Source organism: Brachionichthys hirsutus, unplaced genomic scaffold (genome assembly GCF_040956055.1).
Source record: "Brachionichthys hirsutus isolate HB-005 unplaced genomic scaffold, CSIRO-AGI_Bhir_v1 contig_766, whole genome shotgun sequence".
In the NCBI taxonomy this organism is placed as follows: domain Eukaryota; kingdom Metazoa; phylum Chordata; class Actinopteri; order Lophiiformes; family Brachionichthyidae; genus Brachionichthys; species Brachionichthys hirsutus.
The window spans coordinates 62,873-76,287 of record NW_027180487.1 but is presented as its reverse complement, the minus strand read 5'-3'; the positions used below and the strand labels follow the sequence as shown (position 1 = coordinate 76,287).

The following is a 13,415-nucleotide window of genomic DNA, read 5'->3' as shown; positions in this document are numbered from 1 at the left end:
AAACCACTGTATTGTCAGCACTTAGCATGAAGGGTAGCAGAAACTGCTCCCAACCTCCATTTCATGTTGTTTTGTTTCAAAATGTGTTGTTAGTTTTTTATGCATATGTTTGTGTTTGCTTTCTTTATATTCAGGGTTGATTCAACATTGCACATAAAAAAGGTAGTTCAGGCTTTCTTTAATTGTTTTGGCCTTGGACCTCCCTCAATAACACATTTATCTCTGGAGCAAACATTGACAACATTTGTTCAGTTTTGGTATTTTTGATCACAGACGCCACTTAAGTTTCAATATGATGGACCTTTTGTTGATGTCAAGAGACTTCTGAGAATAAACAGGATCACTGGATTCAGAGTCCGGAGTGCTAACCATTACACCATGGACCCATACGCTTTCTGTCACAAACAGTGGTCCTGGAATTTTTTAATCACGGACGTCACTGAAGTTTCGTTTTGTGAATAAATGTTTGCATTTTTCCAATAGAACTTTTGTTGATGTCAAGAGACTTTTAAGAATAAACAGGTTCCACCGAGACTTGAACTCGGATCACTGGATTCAAAGCCCAGAGTGCTGACCATTACACCATGGAACCATATACCGTCAGACGCAAACAGTGATCCTGTAATGTGTGGTAATTCTTGGAATACTATTTTCCTTGTGAATGACAAATAATTTCAAGAACTTTTGTAGGTAGAAACCACTGTATTGTCAGCACTTAGCATGAAGGGTAGCAGAAACTGCTCCCAACCTCCATTTCATGTTGTTTTGTTTCAAAATGTGTTGTTAGTTTTTTATGCATATGTTTGTGTTTGCTTTCTTTATATTCAGGGTTGATTTAACATTGCACATAAAAAAGGTAGTTCAGGCTTTCTTTAATTGCTTTGGCCTTGGACTTCCCTCAGTAACACATTTATCTCGGGAGCAAACATTGACAACAGTTGTTCAGTTGTTCAGTTTTGGTATTTTTGATCACAGACGCCACTTAAGTTTCAATATGATGGACCTTTTGTTGATGTCAAGAGACTTTTGAGAATAAAAACAGGTTCCACCGAGACTTGAACTCGGATTACTGGATTCAGAGTCCAGAGTGCTGACCATTACACCATGGAACCATATAAGTTCTGTCACAAACAGTGATCCTGGAATGTGTGGTAATTCTTGGAATACTATTTCCCTTGTGAATGACAAATAATTTCAAGAACTTTTGTAGGTAGAAACCACTGTATTGTCAGCACTTAGCATGAAGGGTAGCAGAAACTGCTCCCAACCTCCATTTCATGTTGTTTTGTTTCAAAATGTGTTGTTAGTTTTTTATGCATATGTTTGCTTTCTTTATATTCAGGGTTGATTTAACATTGCACATAAAAAAGGCAGTTCAGGCTTTCTTTAATTGTTTTGGCCTTGGACCTCCCTCAATAACACATTTATCTTTGGAGCAAACATTGACAACAGTTGTTCAGTTTTGGTATTTTTGATCACAGACGCCACTTAAGTTTCAATATGATGGACCTTTTGTTGATGTCAAGAGACTTTTGAGAATAAAAACAGGTTCCACCGAGACTCGAACTCGGATTACTGGATTCAGGGTCCAGAGTGCTGACCATTACACCATGGAACCACATAAGTTCTGTCACAAACAGTGATCCTGGAATGTCTGGTAATTCTTGGAATACTATTTCCCTTGTGAATGACAAATAATTTCAAGAACTTTTGTAGGTAGAAACCACTGTATTGTCAGCACTTAGCATGAAGGGTAGCAGAAACTGCTCCCAACCTCCATTTCATGTTGTTTTGTTTCAAAATGTGTTGTTAGTTTTTTATGCATATGTTTGTGTTTGCTTTCTTTATATTCAGGGTTGATTCAACATTGCACATAAAAAAGGTAGTTCAGGCTTTCTTTAATTGTTTTGGCCTTGGACCTCCCTCAATAACACATTTATCTCTGGAGCAAACATTGACAACATTTGTTCAGTTTTGGTATTTTTGATCACAGACGCCACTTAAGTTTCAATATGATGGACCTTTTGTTGATGTCAAGAGACTTCTGAGAATAAACAGGATCACTGGATTCAGAGTCCGGAGTGCTAACCATTACACCATGGACCCATACGCTTTCTGTCACAAACAGTGGTCCTGGAATTTTTTAATCACGGACGTCACTGAAGTTTCGTTTTGTGAATAAATGTTTGCATTTTTCCAATAGAACTTTTGTTGATGTCAAGAGACTTTTAAGAATAAACAGGTTCCACCGAGACTTGAACTCGGATCACTGGATTCAAAGCCCAGAGTGCTGACCATTACACCATGGAACCATATACTGTCAGACACAAACAGTGATCCTGTAATGTGTGGTAATTCTTGGAATACTATTTTCCTTGTGAATGACAAATAATTTCAAGAACGTTTGTAGGTAGAAACCACTGTATTGTCAGCACTTAGCATGAAGGGTAGCAGAAACTGCTCCCAACCTCCATTTCATGTTGTTTTGTTTCAAAATGTGTTGTTAGTTTTTTATGCATATGTTTGTGTTTGCTTTCTTTATATTCAGGGTTGATTTAACATTGCACATAAAAAAGGTAGTTCAGGCTTTCTTTAATTGCTTTGGCCTTGGACTTCCCTCAGTAACACATTTATCTCGGGAGCAAACATTGACAACAGTTGTTCAGTTGTTCAGTTTTGGTATTTTTGATCACAGACGCCACTTAAGTTTCAATATGATGGACCTTTTGTTGATGTCAAGAGACTTTTGAGAATAAAAACAGGTTCCACCGAGACTCGAACTCGGATTACTGGATTCAGGGTCCAGAGTGCTGACCATTACACCATGGAACCACATAAGTTCTGTCACAAACAGTGATCCTGGAATGTCTGGTAATTCTTGGAATACTATTTCCCTTGTGAATGACAAATAATTTCAAGAACTTTTGTAGGTAGAAACCACTGTATTGTCAGCACTTAGCATGAAGGGTAGCAGAAACTGCTCCCAACCTCCATTTCATGTTGTTTTGTTTCAAAATGTGTTGTTAGTTTTTTATGCATATGTTTGTGTTTGCTTTCTTTATATTCAGGGTTGATTCAACATTGCACATAAAAAAGGTAGTTCAGGCTTTCTTTAATTGTTTTGGCCTTGGACCTCCCTCAATAACACATTTATCTCTGGAGCAAACATTGACAACATTTGTTCAGTTTTGGTATTTTTGATCACAGACGCCACTTAAGTTTCAATATGATGGACCTTTTGTTGATGTCAAGAGACTTCTGAGAATAAACAGGATCACTGGATTCAGAGTCCAGAGTGCTAACCATTACACCATGGACACATTCGCTTTCTGTCACAAACAGTGGTCCTGGAATTTTTTAATCACGGACGTCACTGAAGTTTCGTTTTGTGAATAAATGTTTGCATTTGTCCAATAGAACTTTTGTTGATGTCAAGAGACTTTTAAGAATAAGCAGGTTCCACCGAGACTTGAACTCGGATCACTGGATTCAAAGTCCAGAGTGCTGACCATTACACCATGGAACCATATAAGTCCCGTCACAAACAGTGATCCTGGAACGTGTGGTAATTCTTGGAATACTATTTCCCTTGTGAATGACAAATAATTTCAAGAACTTTTGTAGGTAGAAACCACTGTATTGTCAGCACTTAGCATGAAGGGTAGCAGAAACTGCTCCCAACCTCCATTTCATGTTGTTTTGTTTCAAAATGTGTTGTTAGTTTTTTATGCATATGTTTGCTTTCTTTATATTCAGGGTTGATTTAACATTGCACATAAAAAAGATAGTTCAGGCTTTCTTTAATTGTTTTGGCCTTGGACCTCCCTCAGTAACACATTTATCTCGGGAGCAAACATTGACAACAGTTGTTCAGTTGTTCAGTTTTGGTATTTTTGATCACAGACGCCACTTAAGTTTCAATATGATGGACCTTTTGTTGATGTCAAGAGACTTTTGAGAATAAAAACAGGTTCCACCGAGACTTGAACTCGGATTACTGGATTCAGAGTCCAGAGTGCTGACCATTACACCATGGAACCATATAAGTTCTGCCACAAACAGTGATCCTGGAATGTGTGGTAATTCTTGGAATACTATTTCCCTTGTGAATGACAAATAATTTCAAGAACTTTTGTAGGTAGAAACCACTGTATTGTCAGCACTTAGCATGAAGGGTAGCAGAAACTGCTCCCAACCTCCATTTCATGTTGTTTTGTTTCAAAATGTGTTGTTAGTTTTTTATGCATATGTTTGCTTTCTTTATATTCAGGGTTGATTTAACATTGCACATAAAAAAGGCAGTTCAGGCTTTCTTTAATTGTTTTGGCCTTGGACCTCCCTCAGTAACACATTAATCTCTGGAGCAAACATTGACAACAGTTGTTCAGTTTTGGTATTTTTGATCACAGACGCCACTTAAGTTTCAATATGATGGACCTTTTGTTGATGTCAAGAGACTTCTGAGAATAAACAGGATCACTGGATTCAGAGTCCGGAGTGCTAACCATTACACCATGGACCCATACGCTTTCTGTCACAAACAGTGGTCCTGGAATTTTTTAATCACGGACGTCACTGAAGTTTCGTTTTGTGAATAAATGTTTGCATTTTTCCAATAGAACTTTTGTTGATGTCAAGAGACTTTTAAGAATAAACAGGTTCCACCGAGACTTGAACTCGGATCACTGGATTCAAAGCCCAGAGTGCTGACCATTACACCATGGAACCATATACTGTCAGACACAAACAGTGATCCTGTAATGTGTGGTAATTCTTGGAATACTATTTTCCTTGTGAATGACAAATAATTTCAAGAACTTTTGTAGGTAGAAACCACTGTATTGTCAGCACTTAGCATGAAGGGTAGCAGAAACTGCTCCCAACCTCCATTTCATGTTGTTTTGTTTCAAAATGTGTTGTTAGTTTTTTATGCATATGTTTGTGTTTGCTTTCTTTATATTCAGGGTTGATTTAACATTGCACATAAAAAAGGTAGTTCAGGCTTTCTTTAATTGCTTTGGCCTTGGACTTCCCTCAGTAACACATTTATCTCGGGAGCAAACATTGACAACAGTTGTTCAGTTGTTCAGTTTTGGTATTTTTGATCACAGACGCCACTTAAGTTTCAATATGATGGACCTTTTGTTGATGTCAAGAGACTTTTGAGAATAAAAACAGGTTCCACCGAGACTTGAACTCGGATTACTGGATTCAGAGTCCAGAGTGCTGACCATTACACCATGGAACCATATAAGTTCTGTCACAAACAGTGATCCTGGAATGTGTGGTAATTCTTGGAATACTATTTCCCTTGTGAATGACAAATAATTTCAAGAACTTTTGTAGGTAGAAACCACTGTATTGTCAGCACTTAGCATGAAGGGTAGCAGAAACTGCTCCCAACCTCCATTTCATGTTGTTTTGTTTCAAAATGTGTTGTTAGTTTTTTATGCATATGTTTGCTTTCTTTATATTCAGGGTTGATTTAACATTGCACATAAAAAAGGCAGTTCAGGCTTTCTTTAATTGTTTTGGCCTTGGACCTCCCTCAGTAACACATTAATCTCTGGAGCAAACATTGACAACAGTTGTTCAGTTTTGGTATTTTTGACCACAGACGCCACTTAAGTTTCAATATGATGGACCTTTTGTTGATGTCAAGAGACTTTTGAGAATAAAAACAGGTTCCACCGAGACTCGAACTCGGATTACTGGATTCAGGGTCCAGAGTGCTGACCACTACACCATGGAACCATATAAGTTCTGTCACAAACAGTGATCCTGGAATGTGTGGTAATTCTTGGAATACTATTTTCCTTGTGAATGACAAATAATTTCAAGAACTTTTGTAGGTAGAAACCACTGTATTGTCAGCACTTAGCATGAAGGGTAGCAGAAACTGCTCCCAACCTCCATTTCATGTTGTTTTGTTTCAAAATGTGTTGTTAGTTTTTTATGCATATGTTTGTGTTTGCTTTCTTTATATTCAGGGTTGATTTAACATTGCACATAAAAAAGGTAGTTCAGGCTTTCTTTAATTGCTTTGGCCTTGGACTTCCCTCAGTAACACATTTATCTCGGGAGCAAACATTGACAACAGTTGTTCAGTTGTTCAGTTTTGGTATTTTTGATCACAGACGCCACTTAAGTTTCAATATGATGGACCTTTTGTTGATGTCAAGAGACTTTTGAGAATAAAAACAGGTTCCACCGAGACTTGAACTCGGATTACTGGATTCAGAGTCCAGAGTGCTGACCATTACACCATGGAACCATATAAGTTCTGTCACAAACAGTGATCCTGGAATGTGTGGTAATTCTTGGAATACTATTTCCCTTGTGAATGACAAATAATTTCAAGAACTTTTGTAGGTAGAAACCACTGTATTGTCAGCACTTAGCATGAAGGGTAGCAGAAACTGCTCCCAACCTCCATTTCATGTTGTTTTGTTTCAAAATGTGTTGTTAGTTTTTTATGCATATGTTTGTGTTTGCTTTCTTTATATTCAGGGTTGATTCAACATTGCACATAAAAAAGGTAGTTCAGGCTTTCTTTAATTGTTTTGGCCTTGGACCTCCCTCAATAACACATTTATCTCTGGAGCAAACATTGACAACATTTGTTCAGTTTTGGTATTTTTGATCACAGACGCCACTTAAGTTTCAATATGATGGACCTTTTGTTGATGTCAAGAGACTTCTGAGAATAAACAGGATCACTGGATTCAGAGTCCGGAGTGCTAACCATTACACCATGGACCCATACGCTTTCTGTCACAAACAGTGGTCCTGGAATTTTTTAATCACGGACGTCACTGAAGTTTCGTTTTGTGAATAAATGTTTGCATTTTTCCAATAGAACTTTTGTTGATGTCAAGAGACTTTTAAGAATAAACAGGTTCCACCGAGACTTGAACTCGGATCACTGGATTCAAAGCCCAGAGTGCTGACCATTACACCATGGAACCATATACTGTCAGACACAAACAGTGATCCTGTAATGTGTGGTAATTCTTGGAATACTATTTCCCTTGTGAATGACAAATAATTTCAAGAACGTTTGTAGGTAGAAACCACTGTATTGTCAGCACTTAGCATGAAGGGTAGCAGAAACTGCTCCCAACCTCCATTTCATGTTGTTTTGTTTCAAAATGTGTTGTTAGTTTTTTATGCATATGTTTGTGTTTGCTTTCTTTATATTCAGGGTTGATTTAACATTGCACATAAAAAAGGTAGTTCAGGCTTTCTTTAATTGCTTTGGCCTTGGACTTCCCTCAGTAACACATTTATCTCGGGAGCAAACATTGACAACAGTTGTTCAGTTGTTCAGTTTTGGTATTTTTGATCACAGACGCCACTTAAGTTTCAATATGATGGACCTTTTGTTGATGTCAAGAGACTTTTGAGAATAAAAACAGGTTCCACCGAGACTCGAACTCGGATTACTGGATTCAGGGTCCAGAGTGCTGACCATTACACCATGGAACCACATAAGTTCTGTCACAAACAGTGATCCTGGAATGTCTGGTAATTCTTGGAATACTATTTCCCTTGTGAATGACAAATAATTTCAAGAACTTTTGTAGGTAGAAACCACTGTATTGTCAGCACTTAGCATGAAGGGTAGCAGAAACTGCTCCCAACCTCCATTTCATGTTGTTTTGTTTCAAAATGTGTTGTTAGTTTTTTATGCATATGTTTGTGTTTGCTTTCTTTATATTCAGGGTTGATTCAACATTGCACATAAAAAAGGTAGTTCAGGCTTTCTTTAATTGTTTTGGCCTTGGACCTCCCTCAATAACACATTTATCTCTGGAGCAAACATTGACAACATTTGTTCAGTTTTGGTATTTTTGATCACAGACGCCACTTAAGTTTCAATATGATGGACCTTTTGTTGATGTCAAGAGACTTCTGAGAATAAACAGGATCACTGGATTCAGAGTCCAGAGTGCTAACCATTACACCATGGACACATTCGCTTTCTGTCACAAACAGTGGTCCTGGAATTTTTTAATCACGGACGTCACTGAAGTTTCGTTTTGTGAATAAATGTTTGCATTTGTCCAATAGAACTTTTGTTGATGTCAAGAGACTTTTAAGAATAAGCAGGTTCCACCGAGACTTGAACTCGGATCACTGGATTCAAAGTCCAGAGTGCTGACCATTACACCATGGAACCATATAAGTCCCGTCACAAACAGTGATCCTGGAACGTGTGGTAATTCTTGGAATACTATTTCCCTTGTGAATGACAAATAATTTCAAGAACTTTTGTAGGTAGAAACCACTGTATTGTCAGCACTTAGCATGAAGGGTAGCAGAAACTGCTCCCAACCTCCATTTCATGTTGTTTTGTTTCAAAATGTGTTGTTAGTTTTTTATGCATATGTTTGCTTTCTTTATATTCAGGGTTGATTTAACATTGCACATAAAAAAGGCAGTTCAGGCTTTCTTTAATTGTTTTGGCCTTGGACCTCCCTCAGTAACACATTAATCTCTGGAGCAAACATTGACAACAGTTGTTCAGTTTTGGTATTTTTGACCACAGACGCCACTTAAGTTTCAATATGATGGACCTTTTGTTGATGTCAAGAGACTTTTGAGAATAAAAACAGGTTCCACCGAGACTCGAACTCGGATTACTGGATTCAGGGTCCAGAGTGCTGACCACTACACCATGGAACCATATAAGTTCTGTCACAAACAGTGATCCTGGAATGTGTGGTAATTCTTGGAATACTATTTTCCTTGTGAATGACAAATAATTTCAAGAACTTTTGTAGGTAGAAACCACTGTATTGTCAGCACTTAGCATGAAGGGTAGCAGAAACTGCTCCCAACCTCCATTTCATGTTGTTTTGTTTCAAAATGTGTTGTTAGTTTTTTATGCATATGTTTGTGTTTGCTTTCTTTATATTCAGGGTTGATTTAACATTGCACATAAAAAAGGTAGTTCAGGCTTTCTTTAATTGCTTTGGCCTTGGACTTCCCTCAGTAACACATTTATCTCGGGAGCAAACATTGACAACAGTTGTTCAGTTGTTCAGTTTTGGTATTTTTGATCACAGACGCCACTTAAGTTTCAATATGATGGACCTTTTGTTGATGTCAAGAGACTTTTGAGAATAAAAACAGGTTCCACCGAGACTTGAACTCGGATTACTGGATTCAGAGTCCAGAGTGCTGACCATTACACCATGGAACCATATAAGTTCTGTCACAAACAGTGATCCTGGAATGTGTGGTAATTCTTGGAATACTATTTCCCTTGTGAATGACAAATAATTTCAAGAACTTTTGTAGGTAGAAACCACTGTATTGTCAGCACTTAGCATGAAGGGTAGCAGAAACTGCTCCCAACCTCCATTTCATGTTGTTTTGTTTCAAAATGTGTTGTTAGTTTTTTATGCATATGTTTGTGTTTGCTTTCTTTATATTCAGGGTTGATTCAACATTGCACATAAAAAAGGTAGTTCAGGCTTTCTTTAATTGTTTTGGCCTTGGACCTCCCTCAATAACACATTTATCTCTGGAGCAAACATTGACAACATTTGTTCAGTTTTGGTATTTTTGATCACAGACGCCACTTAAGTTTCAATATGATGGACCTTTTGTTGATGTCAAGAGACTTCTGAGAATAAACAGGATCACTGGATTCAGAGTCCGGAGTGCTAACCATTACACCATGGACCCATACGCTTTCTGTCACAAACAGTGGTCCTGGAATTTTTTAATCACGGACGTCACTGAAGTTTCGTTTTGTGAATAAATGTTTGCATTTTTCCAATAGAACTTTTGTTGATGTCAAGAGACTTTTAAGAATAAACAGGTTCCACCGAGACTTGAACTCGGATCACTGGATTCAAAGCCCAGAGTGCTGACCATTACACCATGGAACCATATACTGTCAGACACAAACAGTGATCCTGTAATGTGTGGTAATTCTTGGAATACTATTTTCCTTGTGAATGACAAATAATTTCAAGAACGTTTGTAGGTAGAAACCACTGTATTGTCAGCACTTAGCATGAAGGGTAGCAGAAACTGCTCCCAACCTCCATTTCATGTTGTTTTGTTTCAAAATGTGTTGTTAGTTTTTTATGCATATGTTTGTGTTTGCTTTCTTTATATTCAGGGTTGATTTAACATTGCACATAAAAAAGGTAGTTCAGGCTTTCTTTAATTGCTTTGGCCTTGGACTTCCCTCAGTAACACATTTATCTCGGGAGCAAACATTGACAACAGTTGTTCAGTTGTTCAGTTTTGGTATTTTTGATCACAGACGCCACTTAAGTTTCAATATGATGGACCTTTTGTTGATGTCAAGAGACTTTTGAGAATAAAAACAGGTTCCACCGAGACTCGAACTCGGATTACTGGATTCAGGGTCCAGAGTGCTGACCATTACACCATGGAACCACATAAGTTCTGTCACAAACAGTGATCCTGGAATGTCTGGTAATTCTTGGAATACTATTTCCCTTGTGAATGACAAATAATTTCAAGAACTTTTGTAGGTAGAAACCACTGTATTGTCAGCACTTAGCATGAAGGGTAGCAGAAACTGCTCCCAACCTCCATTTCATGTTGTTTTGTTTCAAAATGTGTTGTTAGTTTTTTATGCATATGTTTGTGTTTGCTTTCTTTATATTCAGGGTTGATTCAACATTGCACATAAAAAAGGTAGTTCAGGCTTTCTTTAATTGTTTTGGCCTTGGACCTCCCTCAATAACACATTTATCTCTGGAGCAAACATTGACAACATTTGTTCAGTTTTGGTATTTTTGATCACAGACGCCACTTAAGTTTCAATATGATGGACCTTTTGTTGATGTCAAGAGACTTCTGAGAATAAACAGGATCACTGGATTCAGAGTCCAGAGTGCTAACCATTACACCATGGACACATTCGCTTTCTGTCACAAACAGTGGTCCTGGAATTTTTTAATCACGGACGTCACTGAAGTTTCGTTTTGTGAATAAATGTTTGCATTTGTCCAATAGAACTTTTGTTGATGTCAAGAGACTTTTAAGAATAAGCAGGTTCCACCGAGACTTGAACTCGGATCACTGGATTCAAAGTCCAGAGTGCTGACCATTACACCATGGAACCATATAAGTCCCGTCACAAACAGTGATCCTGGAACGTGTGGTAATTCTTGGAATACTATTTCCCTTGTGAATGACAAATAATTTCAAGAACTTTTGTAGGTAGAAACCACTGTATTGTCAGCACTTAGCATGAAGGGTAGCAGAAACTGCTCCCAACCTCCATTTCATGTTGTTTTGTTTCAAAATGTGTTGTTAGTTTTTTATGCATATGTTTGCTTTCTTTATATTCAGGGTTGATTTAACATTGCACATAAAAAAGGCAGTTCAGGCTTTCTTTAATTGTTTTGGCCTTGGACCTCCCTCAGTAACACATTAATCTCTGGAGCAAACATTGACAACAGTTGTTCAGTTTTGGTATTTTTGACCACAGACGCCACTTAAGTTTCAATATGATGGACCTTTTGTTGATGTCAAGAGACTTTTGAGAATAAAAACAGGTTCCACCGAGACTCGAACTCGGATTACTGGATTCAGGGTCCAGAGTGCTGACCACTACACCATGGAACCATATAAGTTCTGTCACAAACAGTGATCCTGGAATGTGTGGTAATTCTTGGAATACTATTTTCCTTGTGAATGACAAATAATTTCAAGAACTTTTGTAGGTAGAAACCACTGTATTGTCAGCACTTAGCATGAAGGGTAGCAGAAACTGCTCCCAACCTCCATTTCATGTTGTTTTGTTTCAAAATGTGTTGTTAGTTTTTTATGCATATGTTTGTGTTTGCTTTCTTTATATTCAGGGTTGATTTAACATTGCACATAAAAAAGGTAGTTCAGGCTTTCTTTAATTGCTTTGGCCTTGGACTTCCCTCAGTAACACATTTATCTCGGGAGCAAACATTGACAACAGTTGTTCAGTTGTTCAGTTTTGGTATTTTTGATCACAGACGCCACTTAAGTTTCAATATGATGGACCTTTTGTTGATGTCAAGAGACTTTTGAGAATAAAAACAGGTTCCACCGAGACTTGAACTCGGATTACTGGATTCAGAGTCCAGAGTGCTGACCATTACACCATGGAACCATATAAGTTCTGTCACAAACAGTGATCCTGGAATGTGTGGTAATTCTTGGAATACTATTTCCCTTGTGAATGACAAATAATTTCAAGAACTTTTGTAGGTAGAAACCACTGTATTGTCAGCACTTAGCATGAAGGGTAGCAGAAACTGCTCCCAACCTCCATTTCATGTTGTTTTGTTTCAAAATGTGTTGTTAGTTTTTTATGCATATGTTTGTGTTTGCTTTCTTTATATTCAGGGTTGATTCAACATTGCACATAAAAAAGGTAGTTCAGGCTTTCTTTAATTGTTTTGGCCTTGGACCTCCCTCAATAACACATTTATCTCTGGAGCAAACATTGACAACATTTGTTCAGTTTTGGTATTTTTGATCACAGACGCCACTTAAGTTTCAATATGATGGACCTTTTGTTGATGTCAAGAGACTTCTGAGAATAAACAGGATCACTGGATTCAGAGTCCGGAGTGCTAACCATTACACCATGGACCCATACGCTTTCTGTCACAAACAGTGGTCCTGGAATTTTTTAATCACGGACGTCACTGAAGTTTCGTTTTGTGAATAAATGTTTGCATTTTTCCAATAGAACTTTTGTTGATGTCAAGAGACTTTTAAGAATAAACAGGTTCCACCGAGACTTGAACTCGGATCACTGGATTCAAAGCCCAGAGTGCTGACCATTACACCATGGAACCATATACTGTCAGACACAAACAGTGATCCTGTAATGTGTGGTAATTCTTGGAATACTATTTTCCTTGTGAATGACAAATAATTTCAAGAACGTTTGTAGGTAGAAACCACTGTATTGTCAGCACTTAGCATGAAGGGTAGCAGAAACTGCTCCCAACCTCCATTTCATGTTGTTTTGTTTCAAAATGTGTTGTTAGTTTTTTATGCATATGTTTGTGTTTGCTTTCTTTATATTCAGGGTTGATTTAACATTGCACATAAAAAAGGTAGTTCAGGCTTTCTTTAATTGTTTTGGCCTTGGACCTCCCTCAATAACACATTTATCTCTGGAGCAAACATTGACAACATTTGTTCAGTTTTGGTATTTTTGATCACAGACGCCACTTAAGTTTCAATATGATGGACCTTTTGTTGATGTCAAGAGACTTCTGAGAATAAACAGGATCACTGGATTCAGAGTCCGGAGTGCTAACCATTACACCATGGACCCATACGCTTTCTGTCACAAACAGTGGTCCTGGAATTTTTTAATCACGGACGTCACTGAAGTTTCGTTTTGTGAATAAATGTTTGCATTTTTC

At 37.7% G+C, this 13,415-nt stretch overlaps 15 non-coding genes across 15 annotated transcripts; all 15 read right to left on the bottom strand.

Moving 5' to 3' along the window:
• Positions 1-520: 520 nt before the first annotated feature.
• trnaq-uug (transfer RNA glutamine (anticodon UUG)) lies at positions 521-592 on the bottom strand. Its single transcript has one exon. It is a non-coding gene; the product is annotated as a tRNA-Gln (tRNA).
• A 448-nt stretch (positions 593-1,040) lies between these two features.
• trnaq-cug (transfer RNA glutamine (anticodon CUG)) lies at positions 1,041-1,112 on the bottom strand. Its single transcript has one exon. It is a non-coding gene; the product is annotated as a tRNA-Gln (tRNA).
• Positions 1,113-2,240: 1,128 nt separating this feature from the next.
• trnaq-uug (transfer RNA glutamine (anticodon UUG)) lies at positions 2,241-2,312 on the bottom strand. Its single transcript has one exon. It is a non-coding gene; the product is annotated as a tRNA-Gln (tRNA).
• Positions 2,313-3,454: 1,142 nt separating this feature from the next.
• trnaq-uug (transfer RNA glutamine (anticodon UUG)) lies at positions 3,455-3,526 on the bottom strand. Its single transcript has one exon. It is a non-coding gene; the product is annotated as a tRNA-Gln (tRNA).
• Positions 3,527-3,968: 442 nt separating this feature from the next.
• trnaq-cug (transfer RNA glutamine (anticodon CUG)) lies at positions 3,969-4,040 on the bottom strand. Its single transcript has one exon. It is a non-coding gene; the product is annotated as a tRNA-Gln (tRNA).
• Positions 4,041-4,656: 616 nt separating this feature from the next.
• On the bottom strand, positions 4,657-4,728 carry trnaq-uug (transfer RNA glutamine (anticodon UUG)). The gene has a single exon. It is a non-coding gene; the product is annotated as a tRNA-Gln (tRNA).
• Positions 4,729-5,176: 448 nt separating this feature from the next.
• trnaq-cug (transfer RNA glutamine (anticodon CUG)) lies at positions 5,177-5,248 on the bottom strand. The gene has a single exon. It is a non-coding gene; the product is annotated as a tRNA-Gln (tRNA).
• A 954-nt stretch (positions 5,249-6,202) lies between these two features.
• On the bottom strand, positions 6,203-6,274 carry trnaq-cug (transfer RNA glutamine (anticodon CUG)). Its single transcript has one exon. It is a non-coding gene; the product is annotated as a tRNA-Gln (tRNA).
• A 622-nt stretch (positions 6,275-6,896) lies between these two features.
• On the bottom strand, positions 6,897-6,968 carry trnaq-uug (transfer RNA glutamine (anticodon UUG)). Its single transcript has one exon. It is a non-coding gene; the product is annotated as a tRNA-Gln (tRNA).
• Positions 6,969-8,110: 1,142 nt separating this feature from the next.
• On the bottom strand, positions 8,111-8,182 carry trnaq-uug (transfer RNA glutamine (anticodon UUG)). Its single transcript has one exon. It is a non-coding gene; the product is annotated as a tRNA-Gln (tRNA).
• A 954-nt stretch (positions 8,183-9,136) lies between these two features.
• Positions 9,137-9,208, bottom strand: trnaq-cug (transfer RNA glutamine (anticodon CUG)). The gene has a single exon. It is a non-coding gene; the product is annotated as a tRNA-Gln (tRNA).
• Positions 9,209-9,830: 622 nt separating this feature from the next.
• On the bottom strand, positions 9,831-9,902 carry trnaq-uug (transfer RNA glutamine (anticodon UUG)). The gene has a single exon. It is a non-coding gene; the product is annotated as a tRNA-Gln (tRNA).
• A 1,142-nt stretch (positions 9,903-11,044) lies between these two features.
• trnaq-uug (transfer RNA glutamine (anticodon UUG)) lies at positions 11,045-11,116 on the bottom strand. Its single transcript has one exon. It is a non-coding gene; the product is annotated as a tRNA-Gln (tRNA).
• A 954-nt stretch (positions 11,117-12,070) lies between these two features.
• On the bottom strand, positions 12,071-12,142 carry trnaq-cug (transfer RNA glutamine (anticodon CUG)). The gene has a single exon. It is a non-coding gene; the product is annotated as a tRNA-Gln (tRNA).
• Positions 12,143-12,764: 622 nt separating this feature from the next.
• Positions 12,765-12,836, bottom strand: trnaq-uug (transfer RNA glutamine (anticodon UUG)). Its single transcript has one exon. It is a non-coding gene; the product is annotated as a tRNA-Gln (tRNA).
• Between the last annotated feature and the right edge of the window lie 579 nt (positions 12,837-13,415).